Raw genomic sequence first — 13,018 nt, 5'->3', positions numbered from 1 at the left:
CCCATAAGTCCTTTTGTATTCCCCTTCTCTGCCTTCTTTCCCCTCTCCCTCTCGCGTCTGCCCAGCACCCCCCACCCCCCTTCTTATGGGTCCTCGTCCTCCATCAGCTCCTTTCCCCCCTCCCCCCACTTCGTTTTTACTCTCTTACCCCCCCCCCCCCTTTTCTTTCATCTGTCCAGGTTCCCCCCGTCTGCCCTCGGCTGTGGTATGTCATATTTGTGCCAACTTTTTAGTGCAGTGTTCAAGTGAATGTTCTGTGTTGTTCGTCTTTCCAAAGTGTTGCGAACAGAAATCATTCTGTCGCTGGGTGTAAATTTTATATCTCTTGCGAACAGAAACCAGACTGTCGCCGTGTTTTTTAATTGTCTATTATTTTACCTGTCTACTTCACATGTATTCGATTAGCATCATCAACCATTTGTTTTATGTTTTAAGTTCCACGATTTTTCGCCATTTTACCATTTAAGTCACTGATTTTATCGCCTGCTTTTATTATTTATTATCTTCATCTTTTTAAAACAAACTCTGTAGGCTGAGGAGCGGTGTACTACGCTGCTGCCAGCCCGCCCCCTTCGAGAGGAATCGAAACTCAATAAAGGAAAAAAACGAAAAATACAGCGTAATGTCGAAGACGTCAAAATTAGGAAATTTTGGGCTCATACCGATCTTTCTTCCAGCACTGTGAAATGACACTAATACAATACACACCTTCTGCCACACACTTTACAGCTGGCTGGAGTGGCCGAGCGGTTCTAGGCGCTACAGTCTGGAACTGCGCGACCGCTACGGCCGCAGGTTCGAATCCTGACTCGGGCATGGATGTGTGTGATGTCCTTAGGTTAGTTAGGTTTAAGTAGTTCTAAGTTCTAGGGGACTGATGACCTCAGATGTTAAGTCCCATAGTGCTCAGAGCCATTTGAACCACACACTTTACAGATGTCGATGTACGACAGAAGCGTGTAAACAGGTTTGAGGAAGACAGTAAACGCAAAAGAAACCGCAGAGCTGAGGGAGCGGGCGTTGTTTCCGGTTTCAGGCGACGCCAGCCCGCTGGAGCCGCGCGGCGCCCAGCAGCGGGTGCGGAGCGTGGCTGCCGTGTCGGAACCCGTGGCTGCCGCCGTGCGCGCTGCCGGCCGTCTGCCTGCTCCTGCCGGCGCTCGCGCTGCTGCCCGCCACGCAGGCTGTTGCGGCGCGCTTCGACGCTCCCAGTAAGCTGCCTCCCACATCTGTCTGCTCTCCTACTGGTCCCTTTCCATTGTCTCAACGAGATCTGGACCAGGTTAGATTAGAAATTTAAAGGCCAGGCTCAAAGTTCACTACTGCCCATTACACAAATGTCTACAATAAGACATCGTGGACTCTACTAGACATCTAACTACAGATGTACACCGATGAATCAAAACATGATTACCTGTTTAATAGCGTGTTGTTCCACTTTTCAAACACAGTACAACAGATATTATTATTATTATTATCGTATGCATCAATTACAGTAATACACATTTAGCAAAACAAAGAAATATATACAGGGTGAGTCACCTAACGTTACCGCTGGAAATATTTCGTAAACAACATCAAATACTGACGAATCGATTCCACAGACCGAACGTGAGGAGAGGGGCTGGTGCAATTGTTTAATACAAACCATACAAAAATGCACGGAAGTATGTTTTTTAACACAAACCTACGTTTTTTAAATGGAACCCCGTTAGTTTTGTTAGCACATCTGAACATATAAACAAATACGTAATCAGTGCCGTTTGTTGCATTGTAAAATGTTAATTACATCCGGAGATATTATAACCTAAAGTTGACGCTTGAAACCTCCGACGTTCAGTTGCGTGTTGTAACAAACACGGGCCACGGTCGGCGAGCAGCATCTGTAGGGACATGTTTACGATGACGACCGTGTTTACGAGTGTGGCTGTAGTGCACTGTTGTGATTTGGTCTAGCTGTCGCAGTGTACGCATGTAGCGCTTGCTGCTATTGTTATTCTGCATTCGTCTCCGCACGCAGACCAACCGTAGTACACCGTGTTACCAGACGTCTGTGATAGTGTAGTGTTGTAGGAACTGTGACCATGGTGTATTCGAACTCTGAAAAGGCGGAGATGATACTGATCTATGGCGAGTGTCGACGAAATGCAGCTGAAGCCTGCAGGGTGTATGCAGAACGGTACCCGGACAGAGAGCATCCAACGTGCCGCACATTGCGAAACATCTACCGCCAACTGTATGCAACAGGTATGGTCGTAGCACACAAACGGGTCCGTAACAGGCCCGTCACAGGAGAAGGGGGTACAGTTGGTGTGTTAGCTGCTGTTGCCATGAACCCACACATGAGTACACGGGACATTGCGAGAGCCGGTGGACTGAGTCAAAGTAGTGTCATGCGCATACTGCATCGTCACCGCTTTCACCTGTTTCATGTGTCGCTACATCAGCAATTACATGGTGATGACTTTAATCATCGAGTGCAATTCTGTCAATGGCCATTAACAGAGAATGCGTTGCAGTTCTACCTGTTTACCGATGAAGCGGGTTTCACAAACCACGGGGCACTGAATCTACGGAACATGCATTACTGGTCCGTGGACAATCCTCGCTGGCTCAGACAGGTAGAGCGACAGCGACCGTGGACTGTAAATGTATGGTGCGGAATCATTGGCGACCACCTCATTGGTCGTCACTTCATTGCAGGGGCCCAAACAGCTGCAACATACATCGCGTTTCTACAGAATGATCTGCCAACGTTGCTCGAAAATGTCCCACTGGAAACGCGTCGACGTATGTGGTATCAGCATGATGGTGCACCTGCACATTCCGCAATTAACACTAGGCTGACCCTTGACAGGATGTTCGACGGGCGTTTCATAGGACGTGGAGGACGCATAAATTGGCCAGCCCGTTCTCCTGGTCTTACACCTCTGGACTTCTTTCTGTTGGGTACGTTAAAGGCGAATGTGTACCGTGATGTGCCTACAACCCCAGAGGATATGAAACAACGTATTGTGGCAGCCTGCGGCGACATTACACCAGATGTACTGCGGCGTGTACGACATTCATTACGCCAGAGACTGCAATTGTGTGCAGCAAATGATGTCCACCACATTGAACATCTATTGGCCTGACATGTCGGGACACACTCTATTCCACTCCGTAATTGAAAACGGAAACCACGTGTGTACGTGTACCTCACCCCTCATGGTAATGTACATGTGCGTCAGTGGAAAAGACCAATAAAAAGGTGTTAGCATGTGGACGTAATGTGCTGTTCCAGTCTCTTCTGTACCTAAGGTCCATCACCGTTCCCTTTGGATCCCTACGTAATTCGGTGCTCTCCGATACACACGATCGAACAGCGGGGGAGCGGTACTCAAGCGTCTACTTTAGGTTACACTATCTCCGGATGCAATTAACATTTTACAATGCAACAAACGGCACTGATTACGTATTTGTTTATATGTTCAGATGTACTAACAAAACTAACGGGGTTCCATTTAAAAAAACGTAGATTTGTGTTAAAAAACACACTTCCGTGCATTTTTGTATGGTTTGTATTAACCAATTACACTAGCCCCTCTCCTCACGTTCGGTCTGTGGAATAGATTCGTCAGTATTTGATGTGGTTTACGAAATATATCCAGCGGTAATGTTAGGTGACTCAAAATTCAAATGGCTCTGAGCACTATGGGACTTAACATCTTATGTCATCAGTCCCCTAGAACTTAGAACTACTTAAACCTAACTAACCTAAAGACATCACACACATCCATGCCCGAGGCAGGATTCGAACCTGCGACCGTAGCAGTCCCGCCGTTCCGGACTGCAGCGCCTAGAACCGCAAGACCACCGCGGCCGGCTAGGTGACACCCTATATATAGTATATATACAGGATGTTACAAAAAGGTACGGCCAAACTTACAGGAAACATTCCTCACACACAAAGAAAGAAAATATGTTATGTGGACATGTGTCCGGAAACGCTTACTTTCCATGTTAGAGCTCATTTTATTACTTCTCTTCAAATCACATTAATCATGGAATGGAAACACACAGCAACATAACGTACCAGCGTGACTTCAAACACTTTGTTACAGGAAATGTTCAAAATGTCCTCCGTTAGCGAGGATACATGCATCCACCCTCCGTCGCATGGAATCCCTGATGCGCTGATGCAGCCCTGGAGAATGGCGTATTGTATCACAGCCGTCCACAATAGGAGCACGTACTTTTGGTATTGGGGTTGCGTAGACAAGAGCTTTCAAATGCCCCCATAAATTAAAGTCAAGAGGGTTGAGGTCAGGAGAGCGTGGAGGCCACGGAATTGGTCCGCCTCTACCAATCCATCGGTCACCGAATCTGTTGTTGAGAAGCGTACGAACACTTCGACTGAAATGCGCAGGAGCTCCATCGTGCATGAACTACATGTTGTGTCGTACTTTTAAATTCACATGTTCTAGCAGCACAGGTAGAGTATCCCGTATGAAATCATGATATCGTGCTTCATTGAGCGTAGGTGGAAGAACATGGGGCCCAATCAAGACATTTCCAACAATGCCTGCCCAAAGAGAAAATATGTGTCGATGACGTGATTGCACAATTGCGTGAGGAATCTCGTCAGCCCACACATGTTGATTGTGAAAATTTACAATTTGATCACGTTGGAATGAAGCCTCATCCGTAAAGAGAACATTTGCACTGAAATGAGAATTGACACATTGTTGGATGAACCATTCGCAGAAGTGTACCCGTGGAGGCCAATCAGCTGCTGACAGTGCCTGCACACACTGTACATGGTACGGAAACAACTGGTTCTCCCGTAGCACTCTCCATACAGTGACGTGGTCAACGTTATCTTGTACAGCAGCAACATCTCTGACGCTGACATTAGGGTTATCGTCAACTGCACGAAGAATTGCCTCGTCCATTGCAAGTGTCCTCGTCGTTCTAGGTCTTCCTCAGTCGCGAGTCATAGACTGGAATGTTCCGTGCTCCCTAAGACGCCGATCAATTGCTTCGAACGTCTTCCCGTCGGGACACCTTCGTTCTGGAAATCTGTCTCGATACAAACGTACCGTGCCACGGCTATTGCCCCGTGCTAATCCATACAACAAATGGGCATCTGCCAACTCCGCATTTGTAAACATTGCACTGACTGCAAAATCACGTTGGTGATGAACACTAATCTGTTGATGCTACGTACTGATGTGCTTGATGCTAGTACTGTAGAGCAATGAGTCACATGTCAACACAAGCACCGAAGTAAACATTACCTTTCTTCAATTGGGCTAACTGGGGGTGAATCGAGGAAGTACAGTACGTACTGACGAAACTAAAATGAGCTCTAACACGGAAATTAAGCGTTTCCGGTCACATGTCCACATAACATCTTTTCTTTATTTGTGTGTGAGGAATGTTTCCTGAAAGTTTGGCCGTACCTTTTTGTAACACCCTCTATATAAATGAACATGTGAAATTATATACAGTACACAAGTTTTAAAACGCCCCAGACTACACTCGGATGTTGATGGACTCGATCCAGCGGAGTACCTCGTGGAATGCTTGATGGAGATTCTCGTCACCAGGGAAGCGTCTGATTGGACATTCATTCACATTGTGGCTCATTGGTTGGGTATCACCACGGTCACACAAACTGTCACTTGAAAAGCCCCACTTATGCATGTTGTATTTACACCTACCCTCTTCACTCCGATATCTGTTTAACTGCACGCACACCTCCTCTGGTTGGTGGAAGCCTGGAACTGTAACTGTTGGATTGTCTACAAGTTCGTGGTTTCGGGTTCTTGTAGCTTGCCACTCACGTTTCAACTCTGCGTCCTGGTCGAATCCTGTGGATAGCATTTGGACTCCCATTTCATAGGCTGGTCTTCTAGATTTGAGGCGTTTCGTGGGCAGTGACAGCAAATCGTCATGAAGAGGGATCGATGTGTTTTCAGAAACTTGCTGACAGAGGTTGTAAGGAGCAGCCTTTCGACGGAGGTCTGGTGGTCAGATGTTTGGAAGCACTGGTAGCCAACAAGTAGGTGTTGACCGGACTGTACCACTAATTACTCTCATAACCGAGTTCAGTGTCCAACTACGTGGGCGCTTCGGAGGCAAAATGGTGCGCAGTATTCTGCTCCAGAGTATACCAGTGCAAGGGATGCTCTTCGGAGGACTGATGTGGTTGCTCCCCATGTACTGCCTGCCAGCTTTCTCACAAGGTTCACTCGTGTTTTTATCTTCTTGGCCAAGTTGGAAAGATGTTGTTTGTATGTTAAAGTTCGGTCCAGAGTGACTCCCAGGTATATTGGGCTTTCGTTGTATCTGACTGTGGCAAGAGGGCCGAACTGAAAGGCGATTAGATAGGTGGAACAGGCTTTTCTCGGTTTTAGAAACATTTGGTCTCAGTCGCCATGCCATCTAAAATTTTGAGAGAACAACAGATATTATGCTTTTTATGAGTTCTACAAGCGCGTGAAGCAATTCCCGCAAATTGCGGGATGGTGGTTTATGGGCACGCCGTTGGCGCCCAATATGGGTTCCAATGGTTCAGGCACATTTGGTGGCCAGGACATCGATGTGAGTTCAGCATAGCGCCCCTCAAACCACTGTAGCACTATTCCGACCTTGCAACGCGGACGGTTATCCTGCTGGAAGATGGCGTCGCCGTAGGGGGAGACTTCGACCATGAAGCGATACAGGAGGTTCAAATGGTTCAAATGGCTCTGAACACTATGGGACTTAACATCTGAGGTCATCAGTCCCCTAGAACTTAGAGCTACTTAAACCTAACTAACCTAAGGACATCACACACATCCATGCCCGAGGCAGGATTCGAACCTGCGAACGCAGCGGTCGCGCGGTTCCAGACTGAAGCGCCTAGAACCGCTCTGCCACAAAAATGGTTCAAATGGCTCTGAGCACTACGCGACTTAACTTCTGAGGTCATTAGTCGCCTAGAGCTTAGAACTAATTAAACCTAACTAACCTAAGGACGTCACACATATCCATGCCCGAGGCAGGATTCGAACCTGCGACCGTAGCGGTCGCTCGGTTCCGGACTGTAGCGCCTAGAACCGCACGGCCACTCCGGCCGGCCGCTCTGCCACACCGGCTGGCGATACAGGAGGTCCACAATGATGTTCACGTAGTTCACTGCTCTCATGATTCCTTCGATTACCCCCACAGATCCCATGGAAGCCCAACTCAGTGTACCCCATAGCGTAATTCTGCCCTCATCGGCCTGCATCTGTGTCGCGGTACATATTTCGTGCCGCCATTCGCCTGGATAACCCAACCACGTACCTGGTGTAACAAAAAATGCGATTCATTGGACAGGCGACACATTTCTATTGATCCACGGTGGAAACTCGGTTTGCTGTGCCCACTGCAATCATAACTGACGATGTCACTGGGCCAACACAGGAACACGTGGGGATCGTAAGATGTGGAGCTCCATGTTCAACAATGGCCTTTAAACGGTGTGCTCCGAAAGATGTATACCTGCTCCAGCATTTCACTCTGCCGTCAGCTCTGTCACAGATTGCTGCCCACCTTGGCCTATATAGTGGGGGATCCTCCGACCTCTATGCTTTGTGATGAGACGTGGTCGTCCAACACCGTATGGCCTACTCGTTGTTTCACTATACTTCAACCACTTTCCATAGGTGCTCACGATAGTAGTACACCAACAGGCGAACAGCTTCTCCGTTTCAGTCTCGTTTACAGCCGCAGCGCCACAGCAAAGTACGCTTTGTCAGAACCGCTTATACACGCATGTTTTTTGAACCGGTAGTACGCGGCGACGAGAGTGGCTATTGACCTTGAATGAATGTTGGCAACCTGCCCATACAATGCAGATTCAGTCGCTATGGAGTGTTGGTGCGTAGAGCATCGTGTGTTCGTTGTCGAGAAGTACTTTAGAAACAATGATTCCGTAGTCACAGTGCAACGTCTTTCCCATCAAAATTTAGGAGTTGGACGTCGAGGTACAGTGCCTGATCGAAATACTGTACTCCGATGGCTTGCAGCGTTTAGAAATACTGGATCTGTGATGAAAAAGAAACCACCTGGTCTTCTCCGTTCAGTTTGTACTCCGAAAAATGTAGACCGAATGAGAATGGCAGTTCTAGCTAGTATTTAGCGGGGAAGGCTAACCAAAGACTGAATTTTATTGGCAGGACACTTAAGAAAATGTTACATGGTGGTTCCATGAACCCTCTGCCAGTCACTTAAATGTGATTTGCAGAGTATCCATGTAGATGTAGAAACGATCGGCTAGACGACAGGCTGTAGCACTGGGTATGTCACGAGGTTCGCTTCACCACATCTTACAGGATGATCTTAAGTTTCACCCATACATGATAATGATCGTCCAGCAGCTTAGTGAAGGGGAGTTTGTACAGCGCAGAGAGTTTTGTCGCGTGTTGGACGAAATTTTTACGGAAGATGCAGATGCTACAGTCTTCATGAGTGATGAAGCACGTTTTCATGTAGACGGTTAAGTCAATCTTCAAAATTGTCGGTATTGGGCGCCGGAGAACCCACATGAATTACACCAAAGACCTCTCCACAGCTTAAAGGTAACAGTGTAGTGCCGCATTTCAAACATGGGGATTGTTGGACCCTATTTTTTTGAAGGAGAAGGAACTGCAGTTACTGTGACATCAGCGTGTTACGTTAAAATGTTAAACAACTTTCTTCGTCCAGAACTTGCAAGGCGCCAAGTGAATATGAGAGAAATATGGTTTCAGCAGGATGGTGCCACAGCTCACACGGTGAGAACACCCATGGAAGTGGTTCGAAAAATGTTCCCAGGACACGTTATTTCGAGATCTGGTGATGTTTACTGGTCCCCTAGCTCACTCGATTTCTCGATTTGCGACTTCTCTTTGTGGGGATATTTAAAATCAAACGTGTACATGGACCGGCATCGCACAATCGATGACCTGAAGAATTCCATTCGTCAAGAAATTGAAGCCGTCCGAATGAAATGTTGGAGAGAGCCATGCGTAACTTTCGGGAGAGGATCTAAATTTGTGTCCAGCAAGAAGGACGTCATCTCCAAGACACTATTTTTCGAACGTAATTAAAGTATGTACATTTCAAAACTGCATCAAAAAAATCTATCACTTAATGCTTGTTTTTATTACTTTTATCAAGCCGTGTCCCAGTCATTCAATAGTGAAATCCATGCGTTTCCTCTGCTTCAACCTGTATCAGTGGATTTCCTCATTTCCGGCCCGTGTCTTCGTTTTAGCGACAGCCCATTCGTCTCTGTTCCGCTTACACTATTTCCTTACTACGTTACGTGTTCGCAACACCACCAAGAGGCATTCAATCTCGCGTTGGGCAGTGGTATTAATGTTTTGGCTCATCAGTGTATAGCGAGACAGATCTGAAGAAAAGATCAGACAAAATCGTAAATATAACGAAAATAGCCTAAACGTTTGTAATCATAATGGTGCCAAGAAGTTGTTTTTAATGGTAGGAAACTAATAGCGAAATGTGTTGTACAGAAATGTTTTTCCAGTTATTATCACATATGTCCTATACACATGTACTACGAAACAAAATTTGTGTTGAAGGCCATTGAGAATGAGCTTAAACTATAAGTCCTATACAAGATGTAATGCATGTTAGAGCAGACATTTCCATTGGTGACTGAGGACGATGTACTGAATAACATTACGTTAGTATTTACGTCTTTTTCAGGCTAATAATTATAGCCATCACACTGAGGTGACAAATGTCGTGGTATACCTATTAATGTCTGCTTTAGCCTGGCGTAGTGCAACAACTCTATGTGGCATGGGATCCAAGTCGCTGGAAGTCCCACTGAGCCGTGCTGCCTCTACAGCCGTCCATAACTGCGGAAGTGTTGCCGGTGCAGGACTTTATGCACGAATTGACCTCTCGATTATGTCCAAAAAATGTTCGATTGGAGTCACGTCGGGCGATCTGGATGGCCAAAATATTCACGCGAATTGTCCAAAATGTCCTTCAAACCAATCGCGAATAACTGTCATCCGGCGACATGGCCCATTGTAATGCACAAAAATTCCCTCTGTGTTTGGTCACATGACGTCCATGAATGGTTGCAAATGGTCGCCAAATAGACGAGCATCCAGAGGATCCGGTCCATTTAAACACAGTCCACACCGTTATGGAGCCACCACCAGCTTGCACAGTGTCTTCTTGACAACTTGGGTCCTTGGCTTTGTGGGGCCTGCATCACACTCTGACTCTATAACCGGCTCTTACCAACTGAAACCGGGACTCATCTGACCAGGTCATGGTTTTCCAATCGTCTAGGGTCCAACCGATATGGTCACGAGCCCAGGAGAGACGCTGCAGGTGATGTCGCGCAGTTAGCAAAGGCACTCGCGTCGGTCGTCTGCTGCCATAGCCTCATAACGCCAGCTTTCGCCTCGCTGTCTTAACAGATACGTTCGTCGTACGTTCCACATTGATTTGTGCTATTATGTCACGCAGTGTTGCTTGTTTGTTGGCACTGTAAACGCCGCTGTTCTCGGTCGATGTGCCAAGGCCGTCGGCCACTGCATTGTCCATGGTGGTTGTTAATGCCTGAAATTTGTTATTCTTGGCAGACGCTTTAACAATGCAGATATCTGAATGTTGAATTCCGTAAGGATTTCCGAAATGGAATGTCCCAGGACTCTAGCTCCTACTAACGTTCCGCGAACAAGCCCTCTCAATTCCCATTGTGCGGCCATAATCACGTCCATGTCAGAAACAATTTTACATGAATCACCTGAGCGCAAATGACAGCTCCGTCAATGCGCCGACCCTCTGTACCTTCAGTACTCAATACTACTGCCATCTGTATAAGTGCAGCCGGCCGTTGGTGGCCGAGCGGTTCTGGCGCTACAGTCTGGAACCGCGCGACCGCCACGGTCGCAGGTTCGAATCCTGCCTCGGGCATGGATGTGTGTGTTGTCCGTACGTTAGTTAGGTTTAAGTAGTTCTAAGTTCTAGGTGACTTATGATCTCAGCAGTTGAGTCCCATAGTGCTCAGAGCCATTTGAACCATTTTGTATAAGTGCATATCGCTATCCCATGATCTTTGTCACCTCAGTGTACAAGCCGTATTTTTTTAGGTTGGTTAGTACCTCCAAGAATATGTGGTAAGAGCAAGCCATTAATGCTTATTTTCCGCGCCCGGGTTCCCGGGTTCGATTCCCGGCGGGGTCAGGGATTTTCTCTGCCTCGTGATGACTGGGTGTTGTGTGATGTCCTTAGGTTAGTTAGGTTTAAGTAGTTCTAAGTTCTAGGGGACTGATGACCATAGATGTTAAGTCCCATAGTGCTCAGAGCCATTTGAATGCTTATTTTCCCCTCCCCATAAGGTGTGGTATCGAAGTGTGGACACATTGACTCAAAACAGAAAGTCTATACTGACAGGTACAGTCTAGTGATTAAAATTCTTCCGGGTATTACGCCGCGTCATTGCTAAAAATAAACAACAATAATAAACTAAAACCGACGTTTCGGCCGAATTGCAGCGGCCTTCCTCAGGGCATGACTGGTTTTTGCGTGTGGATAAGTGCTTCTATTTATTACAGACTATCGATCTCTGACGTCACTGTTGTAAAATAATTGGCCCTCTAATGTGATTGGCTAGTCATGACGTAAGGGAAGATGGAAGGAAAGAGGCTATTCGTGGATGTCCATGTCGTCAGCGATTGGTAGCTGTCCGTCAATCAGCGTTCGGCTTCCGCTCGGCAAGTTTTCCTCCTGGTGTGCGCGGAAGTAGACTGATGGTTGCTCTACAGCTGTTTGTGAAGATACGTCCGTGTCCCGTGTAACTTCTGCCCCGCGACCGCTCGCGGCCCGTTGGACTGGGATGGCCGGCAGCCAGGACGCCGGGAGTTTGTAGCCATCTTCTCTGTTGATGTTGTTAGGCTGCTTAATAATTTCGATCGCCTCCCGTATTTTGTGTTCTCGCATCCACGATTCTTTCGCCAGTACTCGGGCTTTCTGGAACCTGATAGGTTGTCCACAGTCACGGTGGTATTCCGCTATCACCGATTTATTATGTCCACGATCTGAAGCAGATGTGGCGACAGGTTACAAAGCTCGACCACGCACATCTGTTTCAGAGCACATCGTTCAGTGGAGGTCGTTGAATATAGCACTCTGCAGCAGACGATCCCTACGTATTCTCATGCTGAACAAACGATGTCGTAAGTCATGACTGCAATGATCATCGAGATTGTCACGTATGTTCTTGGAATCATGTCACCTAGTCGGATTAATCACATTGATTGTTACAATACGTCGATGTTCATGTTTGGATGTGCAGTCATTCAGGTGTATCCCTGCCCAAAACACGCACTGTAACATGGACAAGGGCCAGAGGCAGAGGCAGGCGGGCTGGTAGATTTGTTACCGGTAGGTTCGAACAACACCTACATATTACGGAGATGCTTCGGGAACTCAAATAGGAATCCATAGAGGAAAGGAGGTTCTTTCCGAGAAATTATTGAGAAAATTTAGATAACTGGTATTAGAAGCTGACTGCCGGATGATTCTATTGCCGCCAGCGTACATTGCGCGTAAGAACCAGGAAGATAATATAAGAGAAATTAGGCCTCATACGGAAGCATACAGACAGTCGTTTTTCCCTGGTTCTATTTGAGAGTGGAACAGGAAAGGAAATGACTAGTAGTGGTATAGGGTATCGGCCGCCACGCACCGTACTCAAATGGTTCAAATGGCTCTGAGCACTATGGGACTTGATATCTGAGGTCATTAGCCCCCTAGAACTTAGAACTACTTAAATCTAACTAACGTAAGGACATCACACACATCCATGCCCCAGGCAGGATTCGAACCTGCGACCATAGCGGTCGTACGGTTCCAGACTGAAGCGCCTAGAACCGCTCGGTCACAAAGGCCGGCCGCACCATACCGTGGTTTGCAAGGAATCTACAGGGTGTATCATAATTAATGGCGTAAATGCATAGAGCTGAAATTACACGATACTAGA

General features: G+C 47.0%; 1 protein-coding gene across 1 annotated transcript in view; it reads left to right on the top strand.

Annotated features, from left to right (window-relative positions):
• The first annotated feature begins 1,138 nt into the window (after positions 1-1,138).
• The window catches only part of LOC126263161 (pancreatic triacylglycerol lipase-like), a 268,537-nt gene continuing 256,657 nt past the window's right edge, over positions 1,139-13,018 (top strand). The window contains exon 1 of the mRNA XM_049960238.1: positions 1,139-1,208. The gene's annotated coding sequence lies outside the window, so the exon portion shown is untranslated. The remainder of the gene's footprint in view (positions 1,209-13,018) is intronic.

This window comes from Schistocerca nitens, chromosome 1, assembly GCF_023898315.1.
Source record: "Schistocerca nitens isolate TAMUIC-IGC-003100 chromosome 1, iqSchNite1.1, whole genome shotgun sequence".
Lineage (NCBI taxonomy): Eukaryota > Metazoa > Arthropoda > Insecta > Orthoptera > Acrididae > Schistocerca > Schistocerca nitens.
Note: the sequence above shows the minus strand (reverse complement) of the source record. Positions and strands in the feature narration are given on the sequence as shown.